Consider the following 20018-nt stretch of genomic DNA (forward strand, 5'->3'; position numbering starts at 1 on the left):
CTATGATCTAACACATCACATTGTATGTCCAGCTAAATCTGCTTCAAAACATGGTATTTCTCAACCAAGCTGCTCTTGTGATACGTTATTGAAGCATCTCACTGTTCAAACACCCACGTTGCTATGCAATTGTCTCTGTTGCAATTTTTATATTCTTTCTGGTGAAGATTTGACTTGTACTGGAAGTAGAAATGAATTACATGAATGGGTTTTTGTGCCATGACTTGGATGGGATACTGTGATCTCTTGGCTGTAGCTCCAACCCTGCAAAAATCATAGAATCATAGAATGGTTTGGGTTGGAAGGGACCTTAAAGCTCATCCAGTTCCAACCCCTGCCATGGGCAAGGACACCTTACACTAGAGCAGGTTACTCCAAGAACCATCCAACCTGGCCTTAAATGCATCCTTGTTGATCTGTACAAGGACATGCTTGCTAGTAGTGGTAGCCTCTCTTCCAGCCATGTTACAGAGACCAGAGTTTTTGACTAAAACACTTATATGTCTTCTTGTATTCTGATTTACCCACCCGGTTGGCTTGAAGGTTGGAATAAATCGCATTTTTAAAGCTAGTCTTAAGACAAACAGCTGGCTGTTTTTGCTGCTCTGAAAATGAGCATTCCCATCTATTTTGGTGAGGCATTGGAATGGGTTGCCCAGGGAAGTTGTGAATGCTCCATCCCTGGCAGTGTTCAAGGCCAGGTTGGACAGAGCCTTGGGTGCCATGGTTTAGTGTGAGGTGTCCCTGCTCATGGCAGGGGGGTTGGAACCGGATGATCTTAAGGTCCTTTCCAGCCCTAACTGTTCTATGATTCTATGATCTGAGTGAACTAACACATGGCCTTCATTTTCATTAATGGTGTTTCTTATTCATGTCCATTTTCTGTCTTTTGCCTGACAGAGATAAACTCCCAAGGAAAGAAAGAGCTGTTCTTTTATGGGCCTTTCTTAGCAGACAGTTGCAGGAGAGAAGGAATGAATGCAGTGCCAGATCAGACCACTGGTGCTCATGAGAGCCACTACCTTTTGCTTCCTAAGGAACCACAGAAAGGTTTGGGTTGGAAGGGACCTTAAAACTCACTCAGTTCCAGCCCCCTGCCACAAGGCAGGGACATCTTCCACTAGACCAGGTTGCTCCAAGCCTAAACATCGCATAAGGCACCTGTGTAATTGTGCAGTAAGTACTGAAATGGTGGCAATTTCTTCCTGACCCTCAATTGGCTGGCTTTATGCCACAGAGCATCAGATTTGCTTATCCTAAGTATAACCAAATGCTAGTTTTGTATTTATTTCTTACTTCTTTTTTGTAAGAAGCATTTACCACATTTGACTTGTAACTTTCTGTGGTTGGGATTTCCACAGTCTGACTGTAAATGGTGGTTTTTGGAAACCTCAGTTTGGATATAGAATTTATCAACTGAAGATGCTTTGGGATGAGGAATCATGTTTGGCAGTGGAAAGCAAAGAAAAACGCTGAGTGTAAGAGAAACTTGCATCAAGATACTCCATTTCAATACTTGTCTGAACGTTCGTGAGTTGTTTCGAAGAACCAAGTCACATTTTGGCCAAAAAATACCAGTTTTCTCAAAAAAAACCCCACCCAAACTACAAAATGTGTTGTAATATCATCAGGGTATCATTAGTCTGGGGGATGTTTGCTGAAGAAGTGTGTGCACCACTGCACATGATGGGCCAAAGAAGCTTGTGATCTGTTCAGATGCAAGCCATACACAGCACCATGTGGTATCAGGAGCCATGTGCCTGTAGCTGACCACCTCTTTCTAGCAGATGTCTTTTTGACCTACACAGAAACCATGATGCTGCTGTGATAGGAATGCTGAATATAGCACTCTGGAAGGGGGAATGGGAGGTGGATCAGGGTAGATGTGAGCTTCTGGTGGATCAGGGTAGATGTGAGCTTCTGGTGGCCTTCCCCATCTTCCTTCTCCTCCCCAGAATTTGCCCCTACCCAAGGAAAAAGCAGTTGAAAAACACCAAACAGTGTATTTTTGTCTTGGACAACTTGTTCAGATGTACCTTAGATGTGCCATAGCTCAACCCCATTCTCTTCACAGCACTGTGGATGGCCATATCTTCTAGGAGAGGAATCAGGACATGCCTGTAATTGGCACAGGGTGAGTGCCAGATGCGTGAGATGAACATCAAGGTCAGCCCGTGTCCATGGAAGGCAAGCTGGTTTTCCTTCTGGCTCCAGTTCATCAGAGAGGAAGGAGCTGTTGTGGAAAAAAGACAAGATGTGTAATGCATTTACAAAGTATGATAGGAATGGCAGGGTTTCAGACCCTGGTCTACAATTTCAAGTTGACTTCAAACAACCTCGACATTTATGTATGCCTAAGTTGTCAGACAGAATTAATATTAGACATTTAGAAGCCAAATAGGTTGTAGAGCCTGTGCACATGTGTGTGCGGATTTACTTCTAATGGATAGAGGGGAATGTTGCATATTTCAAATCTGGAGAAAGCATGGGGCTAACCTTGAGCTTCTCTCTATGCCACTGTGCTCCAAACAGCGGTGATCATCATGGGAGAGACATCCAAAAGCACCATCCCCATGGATTCCTCTCCACAGGAAGGAGCCATAGGCCAAGAACAGGGGTATACCCAAAGATGTCCTGCTGGGAACAATGCAGTCTTACACTTACTTGCAACAAGCTAAATTCAGCAAAATAAAGGTATTATATATATATGATATAATGGAGGTGGTATGAGATGACAGTCTTGTTTGGAAACATCATGAATGACCAAGCAGCCTTTTTTCCAACCGGATTTGCCTATCCCACATTGCCCTTTTAGTCATCATCATGCTTGTAGTAAGCATGGGTAAAGCCCTTCCCAAATCTTCATTCACGAAGGCAAGCCATCAATGGAGGTGGTATTATATATATAATATAATGGAGGTGGATATGGTGGGAGGTATTGTGTATATAATATACTATATTACTATTATATATACTATTTAATAGATAGATATATAATACATTCAGTTGGTGGGAGAAGCTATCCCATTCCCTAAAGGGTACCCAAAACTATAGTTAGATGTGAACCAATGGCAGAATCTATGGTTTTGCGTGTAACTGCAGGGTAATACCAACACCACTCAGATGTTCCTCAGCGGTTGGTTTCCTTCTCTCCTTATCTCCCTTACAGCAGGGCTATAGACAGCATCAACACTGTATTTGTGAAGCAGGCTCTCTCCCTGCACTCAGCAAATTCTTTAAATAGGCCTGAAAAACAGCTCTGTGGGAAGAGGGAAAGGGAACACTGTATATCCTATTCCATTCCAGTACAGCCAGGAGAAAGCAGAGAGAAAGTCCTTAAGAAGTCATCTAGTCTGTCCTGCCCGAAGGCAGTGAGTACCATCTCTTAATTCAACACATGATGAACAGAAGCAAAATGGGATGAAGGATTTTCTGTTTCCCACCAGCACTTACCCCCCCAAAAATGTCAGTTTTCACTTCATGTGGTTTAAAACTGACTTAGGCTTCTTCATTGCAAATGGTTACTGTGTTTTGTTGATCCAAATCACCAGGCATTTTCATTTTAATAGAATGGCATAACAAAAAAGCAATTTTTCATCCTCAAAAGACAAATTCAAAAGATCTTCATTCACTTTCATTGTTTTTAACTAACAAAAAACTGTTTTAACTAATGAAAGCTTCTAACTAATAAAGTGAAGAATAGTTACTCTGCCTTTTCCTGTGTATTAGATCTAAGCTCAATCCTTTCCTGTTTCTGTTTACAATTGCCCTTAGCTGGGTTTTGGGAAAGATTTTCCTTTTTCTTGTATAAACTCATGTCTTGTTATTTTACCCTTGTACATTGGTACTTTTCTATATAGCTCATTTGTACCATTTATGTATCTCAGTTTCATTGCGTTTTCATGCCTCTCTTTTCTGTCTGTATTTAAACCAGTTTAAAGTTTCTGCCCTCTTTAATTCCTTAACTTGTGCCATTTTATTGCCATGATTAAGTAGCTGTCCCTAGGCAGCAGCAATGAAAACGCAAGCTTTCCCATCACATTCACTTATCTGCTCCTTGCTGGAATTAAGATTAATTATAGTTGTCAGCGCATAACTAAAATCACAAATGTCAATTTCCCCTTTTCACGTGTTTCGCTGTCAGAATAAATTGCATAATCATCACTTAATACCAAGCTCTTGTTTCCCTAATAATACACTCAAGCCAAAGGTTTACCAAAGGGAGCCCAAGGAAAACACAGGAAACCTGAGAGGGTAAACACGACGTGGGAAAGCTCAGCCGTGATAAGGCTGGTCCCGCAGCTGGACTGAAACCTTCTCTGGGACCCCAAAGCTCAGCCTGCGCCAGCAGTGCCTCAATAGGCCACAGCAATGGGCTTTGGAGGATGAACGTGCTGGGACCTGGCCTGTGGGACTCCTTTCCCTGTAAGAATGTGAAGCAATCAGGGCCAGAACGTTCTCCAGGGGTTACTCAAGTCTTTGATTGGGAAGGATCCTGCAGATTTAAGAAGAGAGCCACACTGGACATGACTGACAGCAGCCCACCATGTATGCGATGAGTAGTTTGTGGGACACACCCTTTGGATGCTTGCTGTCCACCTCCTTCCCAATATCTTGGTGTCCCTGCCACCAGATTTGGTCTCCTGCAGGGTTGTGTCGCTGTGGATTTGACCAAGCCAAAACGTATCTGTAACAGACTCCTCTATCGACCTATCCTGTTCATATGGCTTATTTCCTTGCTATATAAATTCACCTCCTAAAGGGTGTAGCAAGCTTATGCCCCAAGGATGTAAGGGGAGAAGCTTATGTCCAAGTTAGGATCTGAGAACTGACATCAACATACAATCCACTTTGTTGCCTTAAACCCCTTCACGATCTCCTCTTACATATGGATGTCAGCCCTGGAAATCACATACTAGCTGTCCCCACAATCTGTATTTGTGCTGGTTTTTACAAGATGCTGCTTCTCTGTGTTTTCTGTCTTAGCAACATTGAACAAAATCTCTGTGTACTTATGGCCCTTAATAGAGGGCAGCCAGTGAAGCAACTACACCTTCTGCCTTTGCTGCACATCCTTCTCAGATACCAACTCCCTGTCTGAGGAGTTTCCATCTGATTTTCCAGTAGGGACACTCAGTAGTCTCTTTTTATGTCGCTTCTTCCTTAAAACTTAAAAGAATTACCATTAAAATAATTTGTTAAGTATTTCAAAGTGAAAACACATAATTTCTTTCAGGCACAGTCAGTATTTCAGCTTCCAGCTCTGAACTGCAGTGTACGCTCAAAACTCGACTCGTATTTGTCAGTCCTTTCATTCTCCTAAAGCTATCTAAGCAAATCTACCATTTGCCCACAGATAAATTAAAACCAATCTCAATTCTAATATCAAATTCAGAGAGTTTAGCTCTACAAAATGATAGAAATACGTGACTTCTGACCTAGTGTATCAATAGTAGGCTTGTGTGCAAACCAGAACGAAAATGCCACCATAGTCAAGGCACTTTGTTAAAGTTACAGTTTCCTTTCCTTTTCGCTCATATGAAGGGTTGGTTTTTTTTAATCAATTGTTATTTCCCTGTCTTTTTTCTTTTTGTTTTTAGTTTTCTTTAGTTTTTATTTCTGTTGTTGCACACTGGCTCGAGAAGCTGTTTGCTCCAGGTGCCTGATTTCAGGAGCTATATGCAGGGATATATACATGTGCTTATGGGTGCCTGTTGTTTGAGAAACTGGCCCTATAAAGAGACATTGCTCAGCTTCTGAAATTTGGGAAGCTCTTTTTGATCCGAAGAATGGAAACTCTCCAAAACTCACTGTTGGCAGAAGAACCCCCAAAGCAGATATGCGGAGTGGAGGAACCGGAGTGGGACAGGCGATAGGGAACTAGGAGCTCTGGAGGTGGTGCAGCAATGGGAACATGATACTTAAGACTCTTGAATGCAGTCCAGTATCATGTTGGCTCCTACACGTATGACAGCTCTTCTTCAGAAACAAAAGACAACAGAGACCTTAGCAGAGGAAGCGGGTGCCAGATGCCCTGTTTTCTTTCTGAACCGGCTCCTCTGGCTTGTTCCCAGCCCCTTGTGAAGTGCTTGGGAAGCTGGTATGTGGAAGGAGGGAGGGAGAAGAGCTAGGATGACATTTTGCAGTGCACGTGCTAGCTCTGACTGCCAGCTCTCTGCTTTCCCACAGGCAGCGCTCTCCCAAAGCCTTTCTCCCCATTCCTAATCCTCCAGCCCGGTCTGAGGGCTGTGGTGTAGCAGCGGCACCAGCAGCAGTAAGGCTGGGCAGCCAAGTGTTTCCATCCCTCTCTCCAGCAAGCTAAACTGCTTCCCTCCCAGCCCCCCATCTGCCCCACAGCCCCATTAATGGGAATGGTCAGAGATAAACGACTGACTCCAGCGTCGGAGGAGCAGATCATGGAATCATTTGAATAGAGGCAGCAAATCAAACAGCGTAACTCTGTTTGTCTTGACGTCTTTCCTATGGCTTCACTTCATAGAAGGCTCTACGCGTGCTTTTGGGCACGTGCCTACTGGCTGCAGTGCCAAAACAGAGAAGGAACCCAGAAAGGACACGCTTTCTCTTCTGCATTGTGTCACAAGTACCAAGCCACTGAGATGAGAAAGGGCCACGTGAGAGTTACCTCATGCTGCTCCTCTCTGAGGTTTGGCTGGGGCTCAGGGGCAACAAAAGCCCAATGCTACTTCTCCCCTTTAAAAAGGCAAAGTGGTTTGGGGATGGGAGAGGGGCGGTGAAGGGAGCAAGCAGCAAAACTTGGGTTATTTATACTCTCCTAGTGAACCACTTCCACAGGCAGGCTTGTCTATGGGAATGATGGGTTACTAAAGACAAACCTCCCTCCCATCATTCCCTTACTCGGGTCACATACTTGAATAATGTAATTCTTGGTTGGATTTATTTTCTTTTAGTCTTTTAAAAAGCTTTTCTTTCTTAATGCTGTCAATTTACATCCCTGCCAAAGCCTTCCATAACAATGAATCCATCAATAGCCTCCGGATCTTCTCACACTTCCCACTTTAAACATTTGTGATATGTGGAAAAGTGATAATTAACGTTTTGCCCCTTCTTGGACGATGTCATGTTCACTGACTGATGCAATAAGAGCTGCTCTGCATGGTATCTCTCCAAATAGTGAGGAATAGTTTTCTATCTATAGGAAGCATAATGTGTATTATCATCCTCCACACTGACAGACAGATCAAGGCCAGGCTCTTGCTCTTCTCTGGCTGGAGACCTTCCCTTTGTAGCAAGAGGGTAACCACTAGCCAAGAAATGAAGCGACTTCTGGTACTAATTTATCAGTGTTCCATGTATGCTGTTACAATCCGTGAAGTGCTGGAGACTTGCGTGTTTCCTTGTGTATCCCAACCCAATCTGAACTTTCTCAACAAGTGAGCAAATACAGCATGAATCATAACAGAGAAAATCAGCACTTTAATTCCCAAAATTACTTGCAAACCAGTTCTAGTGTTTGTGACCAGCTCAGGTAATTAAAGAGACAACCCAATATGAATGCTAATCCTCTTCCTATGCAATAAAGAAGTTAAGTGGTTTGATTTCTTTCACGCAGCCCATCGATGGCCCTATGGGGGAGCTCTGATTCCCGGGTCTCAGCTTTAACCATTGGATAGATGGCCTTTGTACGGCTGAGGATAAGCAGTGAACAGCAAGGGTTACAGACATACAGCATGGTAGCAGCAAGAGCCAAGCTAGCAGGATGTGAGGCCTCCAGTGCTGCCAGCTTGTGTGGACAGTTTTATATGCTGTTCCTCTGCCTCCTGCTTCATAGACAGGATAAACGACGTGTGAGAGGAGCCAAGAACACATTTTATATGAACAGCATGTACTGTAGGAAATGTGTCTCTGCCATCTTCCAGCCCTGGTTTCTTTTATAAGAAATTAGCCACTCGAGAAAATTCCAGCTCCTCTCTTGTCTGCATTTCCTAATTGTGTCAAGATCCGCATGAAGAGCTCATTAATGGACTGAAGGAGGGCAGCGTCTGCAGCACATGTTCAGGAGGGAGGCCCATGGCTTCAGAGAGACATGAAGGGTTGTCAAGCACTGGAACAGGCATCCCAAGGAAATGGTTGTATCACCATCCCTGGAGGTATTTAAAGGATGTGTAGAGGTGGCACTGAGGGACATGGTTTAGTGGTGGTGGCAGTGTTAAAGGTTGGACTCGATGATCTTAAGGGTCTCTTTTCCAACCTAAATGATTCTATGAGGAGCTGATGCCACACCAGAAGAGCTTCAAGCCAATGGGGCAATGGGCTGGCATTTCTCCTTTCTAGGCATGCTCTTTCTTCCTCTGAAGCTGAGAGTTACTGTGTCTGGCTGTGTCCTTCCTAGGGCATTGAGACCACCCCAACCAGTCTGGGCTATACATTTTGGTGGCCGAAGATGTGCGCTCATGCACTCCTCATCCTTTGCTTCCCCAGAACCAAACTTCCCCTTGCTCCTGGGCCTTCTCCTTATAGTCATAAACCCCTTCCACATGGAAAAGGACCTCCTAAGCTGACCACATGTTTTCCTGAAATCAACAGACTTTTCTTGCATGCATGGGCTAAAAAAAAAAAAGGAAAAAACATATTCTTGTCATTTCAGAGTCACAGTTTCTGTTTAGGAGCAAGGGCTTTTACCTGTATGGTTTGATGTATACGTCTTCATTCAATACAGGCACTAAAAAGAAACCTGTCCTGTTTTGTCTGAGGAGATACCAGCGAGATATTAAAGCTTGAATTAGCTTTTCTTTTGCCTGGAGTTAAATCAGTTCCAGACTCTATTAATTTGAGCAAGTGCCCTTGGTCCCATTGCCTGGCCATGCAGAGCTATTGTATAACAACTAATTGGTCTATACGTCCCCTTCAATAAGGGAAGGCAGCCGCAGATACAGAGCTTGTGGAGGCCAGGAGAGACGCCTGGCTCGGGGGAGCTGCGACACGAGGGGGGATCAAGTGCTGTGTTGTGTTAACCTCTGTGGGCAGGGGCCCAAGGGGAGACCTTCCAGGGATGCGCATGGCTCCTCGGGAATGGGACCGGGGATGGAGGGAATCGGGAGGGTGAACAGTTCAGAGATATTATAAGCCAAGAGATAAATAAACACCACCCCTCCTCCCACCCCGAGCTTGGAGGACAGTGAAGGTTTAGCTGTGAGCATTGGGATGACTGGTCCTGAGCAAGGGTGGGCAGGATGGAAGTGGCCTCATAGCCACAGCCCTGCTGCAGAGCTTTTGTTGTCATTCCCACAAAGGGAAGGAACCACTGTGGCTCTGATGGTGAGCAATCAGGACCTCTGCTCCACAGTGATAGCACAGAAAACATCTGTGCTGCCCCAGTGAGGGGAAGCATCCCCTCGAGAGGTGGTGGTGGGGAGGCAGCAGAAAGGAGTCTGTCCGGAATCATAGCATCACAGAATGGTTTAGGCCAGAAGGGACCTTAAAGATCATCCAGTTCCAATCCCCTGCCATGGACAGGGACAGCTTCCACTAGAGCAGGTTGCTCCAAGCCCCATCCAATCTGGCCTTGAACACTGCCAGGGATGAAGCATTCACAGCTTCCTTGGACAGTCTGTTCCAGGGTCTTACCACTCACACAGTAAAGCACTGCTTCCTTATATCTAACCTAAATCTCCCCTGTTTAAGTTTAAACCCATCACCCCTTATCCTATTACTACAGCCCCTGATGAAGAGTCCCTCCCCAGCATCCTTGTAGGCCCCCTTCAGACGCTGGAAGCTGCTCTGAGGTCTCCATACAGCTTCTCTTCTCCAGGCTGAACAGCCCCAGGGTTGTGCTGATCCCTGGGCCTGGGCTGGGGCAAATGCATAGCAATGTTAGGCCTGGGTGGCAGCACAGCTTTATTATTACAGGAATCTGTTTATTATGAAGAGTATTATTTCTTATTTTGAGGAAGAGATATATATGTAGTCTAACTATTGTATTCATCTTGCTATTCATTGTGTCCTGGTGACAGCTGTAGGTGCAGTGAAGAAATGTAAAGACTTAATTATTGAAATGTACCAAGTAATGAGTTTATTACCTAATGACAAATACATAATAATGTGGCTGCCCCATCCCTGGCAGTGTTCAAGGCCAGGTTGGAAAGGGCTTGGAGCATCCTGCTCTAGTGGAAGGTGTCCCTGCCCATGGTTGGAACTGGATGAGCTTTAAGGTCCCTTCCACCCCAAACCATTCTGTGATTCTATGAATAAACCAGCCTACTCATCTCATAACTCAAAGAGGACTCGGTGTCTGAAAAGAGACTCCTGTGGGAGACCCTGTGTCCATTCCGGTTCCAGATGGGAAGAGTCCTTCCTCTCTATCAGGACTGTGCCCCATGAGATGTTCAGCCTTCCCCTCAAGGCATGCCAATGAGAGAGACATGCCATGTGCTTCAGCTGCAGGAGGGTTCCTGGTGAGGAAGTGGTCCAGGAGCTGCCAGGCTTCAGCTCCAGGAGCATCTCAGCACAAGGAGTGAGCATTAAATCAGCACAGAGGGATAATTTTGGCTTCCTTGAGGCTTCATTTCCCTGTAAACCTCCCTCCTCACCCTCCAGCACCCTGTGGACTTGGAGCAAAGCTGTGAGCCCAGTGCTGGAAGTGTCCTCAGAGGCACAAAACCCTGGATGGGGCTTGCCAGCGAGCTTCTTGATGTATATCCCTATGTCCTCGTGCCACAGCATGATAAGAAGATGATGGTGGGCTCACACTTTGCCCATCACGATGGAAGGAGGCAAAACATTTGAGCCTACCCTGCCATGGATGCCCTCTATCATAAATCTGCAATTAATAAACATCATGCTGAGGACTGAAGATCTTATTTATTGGCAAACAATAAGCTCCCCTCTCCAATTAACAGCAAGGGAGAGAAGGAAGACAGAAGGGTGAGAGGAGAGGAAGAGAGAGGGCAGGAAGAAGAAAGAAGGAGGAGGGAGAGAGGGGACAGGCAGTGGGAATGGGAGAAGGAAGAGGCGCGAAGGGACGGATATCAAGGATGACAAAGAGCGGGGTGGGGTAGACAGAGGGAGCAGCATGAATGTGTTTGTCTGCAGAAGACTACACGCTAAATGTTGGAATAGGCCAGTCCCTTAAATCACTGCAGCGGAGCCCCGCGTTCTCCGGGTGACAGGCCCATAGTGTTTCCTCAGCAAGAGACTGAGCAGAGACGAGGGCTAGCGTTTCTCTCTCCCTTCTTTCTTCCCTTTCTTGTCTTAAACTTGAGAAAAATCAAAAAGGAAAGCAAGTAAAACAAAAGCCCCTTTGCCTTAATTAAATTACTCAGCCGCCCTCTGGGGTTGACACTGGGGATACATGAGGCTTTTGTGTAATATCTGGAGGAATTCTCCCGCCTCCCCCTGCCCCGTCCCGGGGACAGGCGGGAGGATTTCAAAGGGGAAGGGAAAGGAAAGGGGAGGGGGGGGCGGTAAGCTAATAGGGATGGGAATTATTCTGCGATGGCTGGAGGGATAAGAGAAAAAAGGGAAGGAAAGTGGCTGCTGAAATTGAAAGCCGATTCCCCGCGCTGGCTCGAGGCAGTGCTCTGACCTGGGGTAGCTGCCCTTTTGCCAGAGACACAGGCAAAGTTCAGGGCACGGGGAAAGCTGCATAAATATGAAGCCTTTACAAGGGGGGGTCTGATGCTGCTGCTGCAGGACGTGCCTGCCTGCTCTGGGCACGGTGTGAACGGGATAAAGCAAAGTGAGCTCCCCATGGCCACTAGCACCAGTCCGGGCTCAGGGCAGCCGGTCCCTATTGTGCTGCTATGGAGGGGAAGCTAAGCCAGGGCATCCTACAGGCTCCTAACAGCCCGCCTGGGCAGCACCATTCCAGGTCATAGAATCATAGAATCATAGAATCACAGAATCATAGAATCATAGAATCACAGAATCATAGAATCATAGAATCATAGAAACATAGAATCACAGAATCATAGAATCATAGAAACATAGAATCACAGAATCATAGAATCATAGAAACATAGAATCACAGAATCATAGAATCACAGAATCATAGAATCATAGAATCACAGAATCACAGAATCATAGAATCACAGAATAGTTAGGGTTGAAAAGGACCTTAAGATCATCCAGTTCCAACCCCCTGCCCTATGCCCTACAGAACTCTTCCCAGATCCAGCCAGAGGGTCACCAGTAGGATAAGCAGCTTCCACAAGCAGGAGCTTCACTCAGAGAAGCCTTCCCCCCAACCCTGTGCAGAGCTCATGCAGGAGATGCTGTGGCAAACACATGGATGGTTATTGCTGTCCTGACAACAAGCTTGCTGCTGTCAGTGGGCTCGTTTGAGAGCTGAGGTTTTCCTCCCCAAACCTCCCACCGGGAAGATCCTACATCTTCCTCTCTGAAAACTGGGTGAAGTGAGGTTTGTTTTATACCCTCTGTTTGGCCTTGGGTCAAGAGAAACCCATATCTGCTGCTTGAAAGGGGAAGGTAATCCACATTAGGCATAGTCTGCAAAGGGAGCCAAGCCCATATGGGACTTGCTGGATCTTTTCCACTATCTCCCCCAAACAGCCCAGCATTGCACTGCCCATGGCCCAGAATCCCAGCATCAGGCTTGATCGATGGCTTTTGGAGGGGTGCCTGTGCTCTCTGGGGCTGGGGTGTGTAACCCATAAACAAGCAATGCAAACAGGAGTGGAGACTGCATACCAGCACCAGCTCCCTTTTACTTACTGTTGGGAAGGAATATTTCTGGGAACAAAGAACATCTGGGCTGTAGGCTGAACTGGGCTTTATATGATGAAGCTTGTAATACTGTCCCATCTGGAGAGCAGCTCCAGTGAGCTCTGTGGGGAGATAAGAGACAGAGTCAACCATAAATCCACTCCTTTAAGCATGACAAGTGTGCGCCTCATATTCCAAAGAGAGGAGGGGGAAAAAGTAAGTGGAAACATTTTTCTCTGTGCTGAACACACGCAGAGCTCAAAAAGAGCCCTGCTCACCATAGTGTGATGGGAGGCTGGTAAGCATGGAGCACCTCCAGGGTGCCAACAAGAACAGTCAAAGGCTTTTCCTGCAGTGACAGCTTCATTCCCCAGTGACAACCAGGCCTGATGGGGAAGCTTGGGAGCTGGGGAATGCTGCCACACACATAAAGCCCCTACACACTGGAGCTGGAGGGAGCAGCCACTGGGGCAGGAGAAAGACCCCAAACTTTGAGGCTTCCACCTCAGCAAAGAAATTGGCCTCCTGCTTCTCTGCTGTTTATTACTAACCATGATTTATGGCCTTAATAACAACAGATGTGGAATGCCAGGTGAGGAGCTGGGGCTGTGGGCATGGGGGAATAGCATCACTCTTGGGGGGGGGGGGGAAGAAAGAAGTGAGTTATTTCCCCAAGTGAGCTATCGAGGTTCAAATGAGCTCTTGCAGCTCGCACCCGATGGGCTGGCAGCGTGTTCCAAGCATGCACCTTGCAGATGGTCCTGGCGATGCTCCCTAGGCTCAGGCCACCCAGGTAACCCATGTCTGGTGAGCACCTGTGTATAAATACACCCTCGTGTTGATGTAGGATTTCCCACTTACAGCCCTTGGCTTTCAGATAGGACACGCTCCAGCAAGCCAAGCAGGCAGTGTCCTTGCTAACGTCCTCCTAACTTCTCCTCCAATCCCTTTTTCCCTCTTGTTTCCCATGAGTTTCCAGCCCGTGTTGTCTGATTACAGTATTTGGAGGGCCTCTCTACAAGCTCTTTTTTACTGCATTTGAAGAACTAGATGGTTTTAATTCACATCCAGATCTCTTGCAGACAGACTGCCACTGTTCATAAAGAATGATTCTATGATCCTATGATTCTATAATAATTTGCAGGGCTTCAAAACAACACACGGCCCAGCACAGTGCCTAGCACAGAGCTGAAATGCCCTGCTCTAAGGAGCTTCCCATCAGAAAACACTGACTGGGGTGGTAGAGGCCAAAACAAGGGGGAGAAGTGAAGCAGGAAGAGGAATGGCTGGGGCTGGGGTAGGCACCCGTGTGCTGCTCCTTCTACAGCCTCTGTCAGGAAGGGACCGTCCCCTCTTATCTAGGGGCTGATTGGGGCACACAGGGAATAAAATGGGTTGGCAGCATTTGAGAAGAAAATGTTGCAAGAAAGGGGTTTCAAGGAAAGATTATCCTTGAGTTGGAAGCGGGAGCTGAGGCAGAGATAAGAAAGATGTTGTAGGGGATTGTATATTGGTGATGCCTTTTGTGCCGCTATCCACATTGTCTTTGTGCCATTTATTAAAGGAAAGTCATCTTGGAATGCCTGAGCCTGACAGGGAATGGAAACCTCTGAGCTTGCACGTCTTCCTGAAGTGAAATCCCTTATTTATTTATGTCCCAGGGTGCGCTGTCTGAATCTTGCACCCCAAGTTGACAGTAACTCACACACCACTTATCTTGGCTTTTAGTTTCTAAACTGTAAGCAGGGATTAGTATAAAAGGAGATCTGTGCTGGCCCCTGGCAGGGCTGTGATTTTCAGTCAATATTCCCTCAACCGTGTTTTCATATAGGAAAAAAAGTAAAGACAGGGAAGGGCAAAATGAGCAAACATACTTCTTCCCTCTAGAACACTGTCCTCATCTGATCCATACCCCACCTCAACCCTTCTTTCTGCCATCTCTCCCCCAGCCTGTGGCAAAAACATCAAAGGTATTTGTTGGAGCTGGTGTGTGCATGTGTGCGTAAAAGGCAGAGAGGGAGACTGGTTTAGACACAGGTTATTTATTAGAGGTTTAATATTGCTCCATATAGAAATTAAATGGAACAGCATTCAGACGTGCCATTAAAATTTACTGCTTCTTGCTATTTTAAAACCCACATAATCATTTCAAGTAACACTGATTAAGGTCTTGCGAGAAATGAGAAAACCCAACAACCACGTCAACTCAAGCATCACCACAGTGTCTCCACCTAATAGCTGCTTTATTAACACGAGTCTGGAAGCAGGAATGCCTCATGTTAAATTTGCTCCTTTTCCATTTACACATCACTTTTCTGTTGGGTTTCTTTGTGAAACACTTGCTTGATGGCCAGTCCCTTCTCGATGGACTGGTTTGCTGTATGGAATTTAATGTTTCACTCATATAAACACATTCATTTCCCCAAAGCTGTGATTTTTTTTTTTCTTCCTTAATAAACTTGACTTCTGTATTTTCTTTTTAACTTGCTCTCTCTGGAGTGAATAGGCATGAATGCATATATGTTCAAATGCATGCACATGAAACACACACTCAGCCTCCCTCTTCCCTTCCACTTGTATTTGCATGTATGTACCTCATTCCAACACACCTTTATTTTACATGCACACTTATATATATGTCCATAGGTACAGGTGCATGTGAAGAACTTGTAGTCTCTAAACTGAGCTGGACTCTTCCCGTTGTCCATGCCTTTAAACCCAGAGAACCAGGATAATGTTTATAAACTTCTACAGGTTAGGATTTTGGGCTGTTTTGTCTTGCAGATGAATGGATAAGAAGGCAGGAAATCCATACTGGGCTACACGATAAATGTATATTTGTGTATACATGATAAATATATATTGCTACAATTATTGATCCTGGTGTTCAAAATATAACAGATTTCTTGGGATCAGTGTTCAGCCTCCTGAGAACGTATTCAGAATGTGCTGGGCTGGAGTCCTTTGGTAGGGCCAAGTGAGAAGACCTCGTTTATCTTGTAGGAAGCTATTGGAAGAATATAGACTTACTGCAATCATTATACTGTTCTAGCTGAGAAAGAAAACCATAGAAAGTGGTTTAGACTGCTGATTTTCAACACTGGAGAAGCCAGGTGAGCCCAGTGCCTACGAAATGAAAGAAGGAGTGTATTATCCTACCTTTCTTGATTACAAATTGCTATAAACCCTGTTGGAGATCTGTGAAATTGCAAGGAGGTTGGAACTAGATGATCTTTAAGGTCTCTTCCAATCCAAACCATTCTATGTGTTGGGATTAGCCCTGAAACTCAAGAAGAGGCAGAGATGGTGGTGGCTTTGAAAAACACTCTGAAGGCCAACTTTGTTATTCACATGATTAATAACCCATGTGTGGGTCTTTATGAAGAGCTAATGGTGACCTGGCAATTGGAGGTTGAAAAGGTGGGTGCATAGTAGCTGCATCTTACAATACATGGTTTATTGCCATTGCACCAGTCAGGAAAATGCTGTAACGTGCTCCTGCTAGATAAACAGTGGTGTTTCTCCCATGCATTCTGCAAGTCTTAGGGCAAAACATTCCTGGATTCACTTCCATCACATGAGATGGGAAGAGAAAAAAAGAGACTGCCCAGAATTGTAAGCCATACAAAAGCAGCCTGGAAGAGGCTTTGGAGGATTATACAATCCAACCACCTGTGCTAGAGGAAGGCAGGCTTCTCTGTGGCATTCCTGACAGACAGTTCATCTTTATCCATGAAAATTGCAGCAGTAGAAGTTCTGCAGCCTTCCCAGGCAGTCCATAGCTGCACTTTGCCCCCCTGGCTACTGGAAAGGTTTAATCTCAGCATCTGACTAAAAATCATCACTGCAGTCTATCTCTGTGGTAGTTTTGATCCTGTTGGACGGAAGAATGCTTGGAGACAGAAGGGGATTGAGAAGTGAGAGAGCTTCATCTTGGCTGAAGGAGGAGCGTGAGATGTCCCTGCCCATGGCAGGGGGTTGGAACTGGATGATCTTAAGGTCCTTTCCAACCCAAACCATTCTATGATTCTATGAGGGAGAAGATAGCCCTGAGGAGCTCTTCCCAGGGCAGGCTTTTCCTGCAGTCGGGATAGATGGGACACAGTCAACAGCTCCCCCGAAATTAGCTGTGTCTTAACAACATGATGCTTCAGTAGCACAACTGAAACACCAGGTAATCTGGTGACTATCCTAATAAATGGCACTGCCCTGCAATGATGTTGCATTACAACCCTGCCCAGTATTCAGCCTCCTCTACACACTCAGCTTCTTGGATATATGTCAGATGAAGCTCCATGGATGATGGGATGATGACAGCGTTGATGTAGAATTATCTGTTGGGCCAACAGTTTGCCAACATCATGAGTCTTTCCTTATGGAGAAGATCACCGCATCATTATAGTAGCAGATCTCCAGATACTTTGGCAACTGCCTTTCCTCTCACACACTTTTCCTAGATACCATTTTGTTTGATGAAGTAGCATTTTCAAACATGCGTATTTTAAAATGCATATTCGGTACATTTCACTCACACCTCTTCTTTTCCTCTGAAGTTTGACACGTGGGAATAGTGCATTGATCCATGGATTACACTTAGTTACCTTGGCAAGCAATAGTGCCTTGAGCGCCAAGATAACCAGGTTAAAGAGGGAAAAGCACGAATATTAAGAAAAACAATGTTTGACTGACAAAAGCAATTTTGAAGAGATGTGCAGTGTAAGGGGAAGTGAAGAGGAGAGCCCTGGTTTATACTTTAAGGTCTGTTATACAACTTAAACATTGTAAATGTTGGTTTTGCTTCACCACCCGCTGTTTTGCCCAGATGGAATAGCCTGGAGAGTGTATTTAATACATAGAGTCATTGGAGAGCTCTGGGACTAATGCTGGTGGGAGCAGATGTCTGGTCTGCTGCTGAGAGTCCCCATTGCCATCCTGTATGCAAGCCACAGGAGCTGGTGCCATGAGAGGACTGTTTTGCTCCCTAGGAAAAAGGAAGGGCAGGAACAGCTTTTTCTTCCTCCTCTATCATCCTCAGCCTTCCTGCCTCCTCCTGACCTGCTTGCCTCCAGGGCCATGACAGCAACAATGGAGCCAAAGGCAAATAGTGTTTGAGATGTGTTGGGCTCTGAGTGACATGAGGTTCAGCTCAGGGAAGACAAGATGCCCTTGAGAAGGCAAATAAGGACCATTCTGGGGCACAGACCCCTTTGGGCAGCTTTAGCTAACAACTGCCTCCCTGGGGCAGAGATCAGGGAGCCTTTTCTGAACAAATTCATCCCCCTTGGAAAGCTCCAGTTTTGTCAGAACAATTTCAGTCACAAGAAAGGGCTGATTTCAAAGGTTCTTCTGGTCTGAAGACCAGAACTTTGAGGAGAAAAAATGTTCATCCTATCCTCTTCCAGCTGCTTCTTCGACAGTTAAGTGATATAAAACCAAAGAGAAGATCCAAGTGAAATGTTTTGATTGACTAAATCTGTGCTTGATTTTCCTGTGGATCATATAGAGATGTTAGAGAGCTTTCTCACCTGAGGACAGAAGGCCAGAGCCTGTCCATGGCCAGTGGCCATCCATCCCTCCTCAGGAAGCAAGGGATCCATGGCAGAAGCAATTCTTATCCCTGGAGCATTCTCAGTGCCACCTTTTCAAGAGCTTTTACAGAACCATTGTTTCCCTGACATCAACATGTGAAGCCAAAGCTGTTGCCAGACTGGAGTGGCTTATATTATTTGACCTCCAAGAATGCTTTAGCTTTTGCTGTGAGCCCTTCATTGATTTCCCTTTGAATTCTAGCACATATATACAAGGACCCACTGCAGAATCGCAAGTCAAGGAAAGAAGGGTGATACTACCTTCAAGCAGTAAAAGGCCAGCCCATTGCTCTATTCTGGGTGGAAATAGGACTTAAATGATGCTTTGATTTTCCCTAAATTTAACCTTACAGACAGGGTGTACATGACTGGAATACGGCATGGCTACCTGCCTGTGTGAGTATATGTGTCTGTATCTATATATATTTTGGGATTCCTAATTCTCTCTTGCAGAGGAGGAAAGAATTCTCCTCCTAGCTACTCGATCGGTGTAGTACAAAGGTGTAACAACATTGAGGCAAAATATTTGAGTGAAGGCTAGAGAAGAAGATGCATGAGGACGAGTAATTATGGTGATACATTTTAAGGAGCTAAGGTTTGCTTAATAGAGGTGTTGCTAGACTCGATGCAGTGAGTTCAAGAAAAACACTGATTTGACTTACTGCTTTTCCACATTCTACACATTTCTCAACACACCTTTGCTTTTACTAAAATTATGGGTTTTTTTTTCCTCTCTTTATACAGCAGTGGGACTTCTCAAGTAATGCTGGAATGGCATTAAGCTGTTTGCAGCCCCACCAATATCAGATCTTGACATCTGTCTTTTGCAAGACCATCAGCCAGCAACAAGGAACTTTAAAAAGTTGTCATACCACAACACAAGCAAGTCTTCAAATTAGTCACTCTATGGGCTCTGATCTCTCCTTGATGGTGCAGAAAGACCTCCAGACATTTCAGGACTGCAATCTTTTGTACACTAAATGAGGATTACCATAGAGCTTGACAATAAACTTGGCTGAATAACCCAGACCTCATTTCAACCCACAGATCTTGGATCTCCAAATGACAGCTTGCCAGATTTACATCTGTTTCCTCTATGGGGAATGTGGAGTCCTTTTCTAACCCTTTGAGCTGAGTTTTCCTTCTCCTCTTGGCTTTGCTGCCAGATGATAAAGGCTTAATTTGTTTATTACCATTACAATCCATCTGGTTCTGAGCACAGAAGCAAGCTGAGTTTTCAGAGTAGCTTCTGTTCCTAAGAGAAAATTAGTATCTTCACCTACCCTACTCCTCTCTTGGGCACAAAATCACACTGTGGGGGTTATCCTTGCCTTCCCCATGCCCTCCGTTCAGCCTGTACAGTAACACAGATTTGGAAATGCAAAAGAATGGCTCTTCTTCCTTTCATTCTTCAGTCCAGGGGACTCTGACATGGAAAGTTGTGTTTTACCTTCAGTCCTGAGTTTATGCTTGATGCGTTTTAAAGCAGCACAGGGATAGAGTCAGCCTTGAGTATCACAGTTCAATTGATGCAAAGCAAGCACAGTGCTGCCATTCGCTTTGACAGCCCCAATTTCTTGCTAACCTCCTCTACAGACAATCTAGTAAGAGCATATTTACTCAAAGGCAAAGCCTGTGCTCATGACAGATGTGACGGGCTTTATTCATGGGAATGAGTGCATGAGAACTCTTAAATGCATCCACCAGACTGCATCCAGGATGGTGCAT

This window comes from Pezoporus wallicus, unplaced genomic scaffold, assembly GCF_028554395.1.
Source record: "Pezoporus wallicus isolate ANWC-B61680 ecotype Strahan unplaced genomic scaffold, APGP_CSIRO_Pwel_v1 contig_6382, whole genome shotgun sequence".
In the NCBI taxonomy this organism is placed as follows: domain Eukaryota; kingdom Metazoa; phylum Chordata; class Aves; order Psittaciformes; family Psittacidae; genus Pezoporus; species Pezoporus wallicus.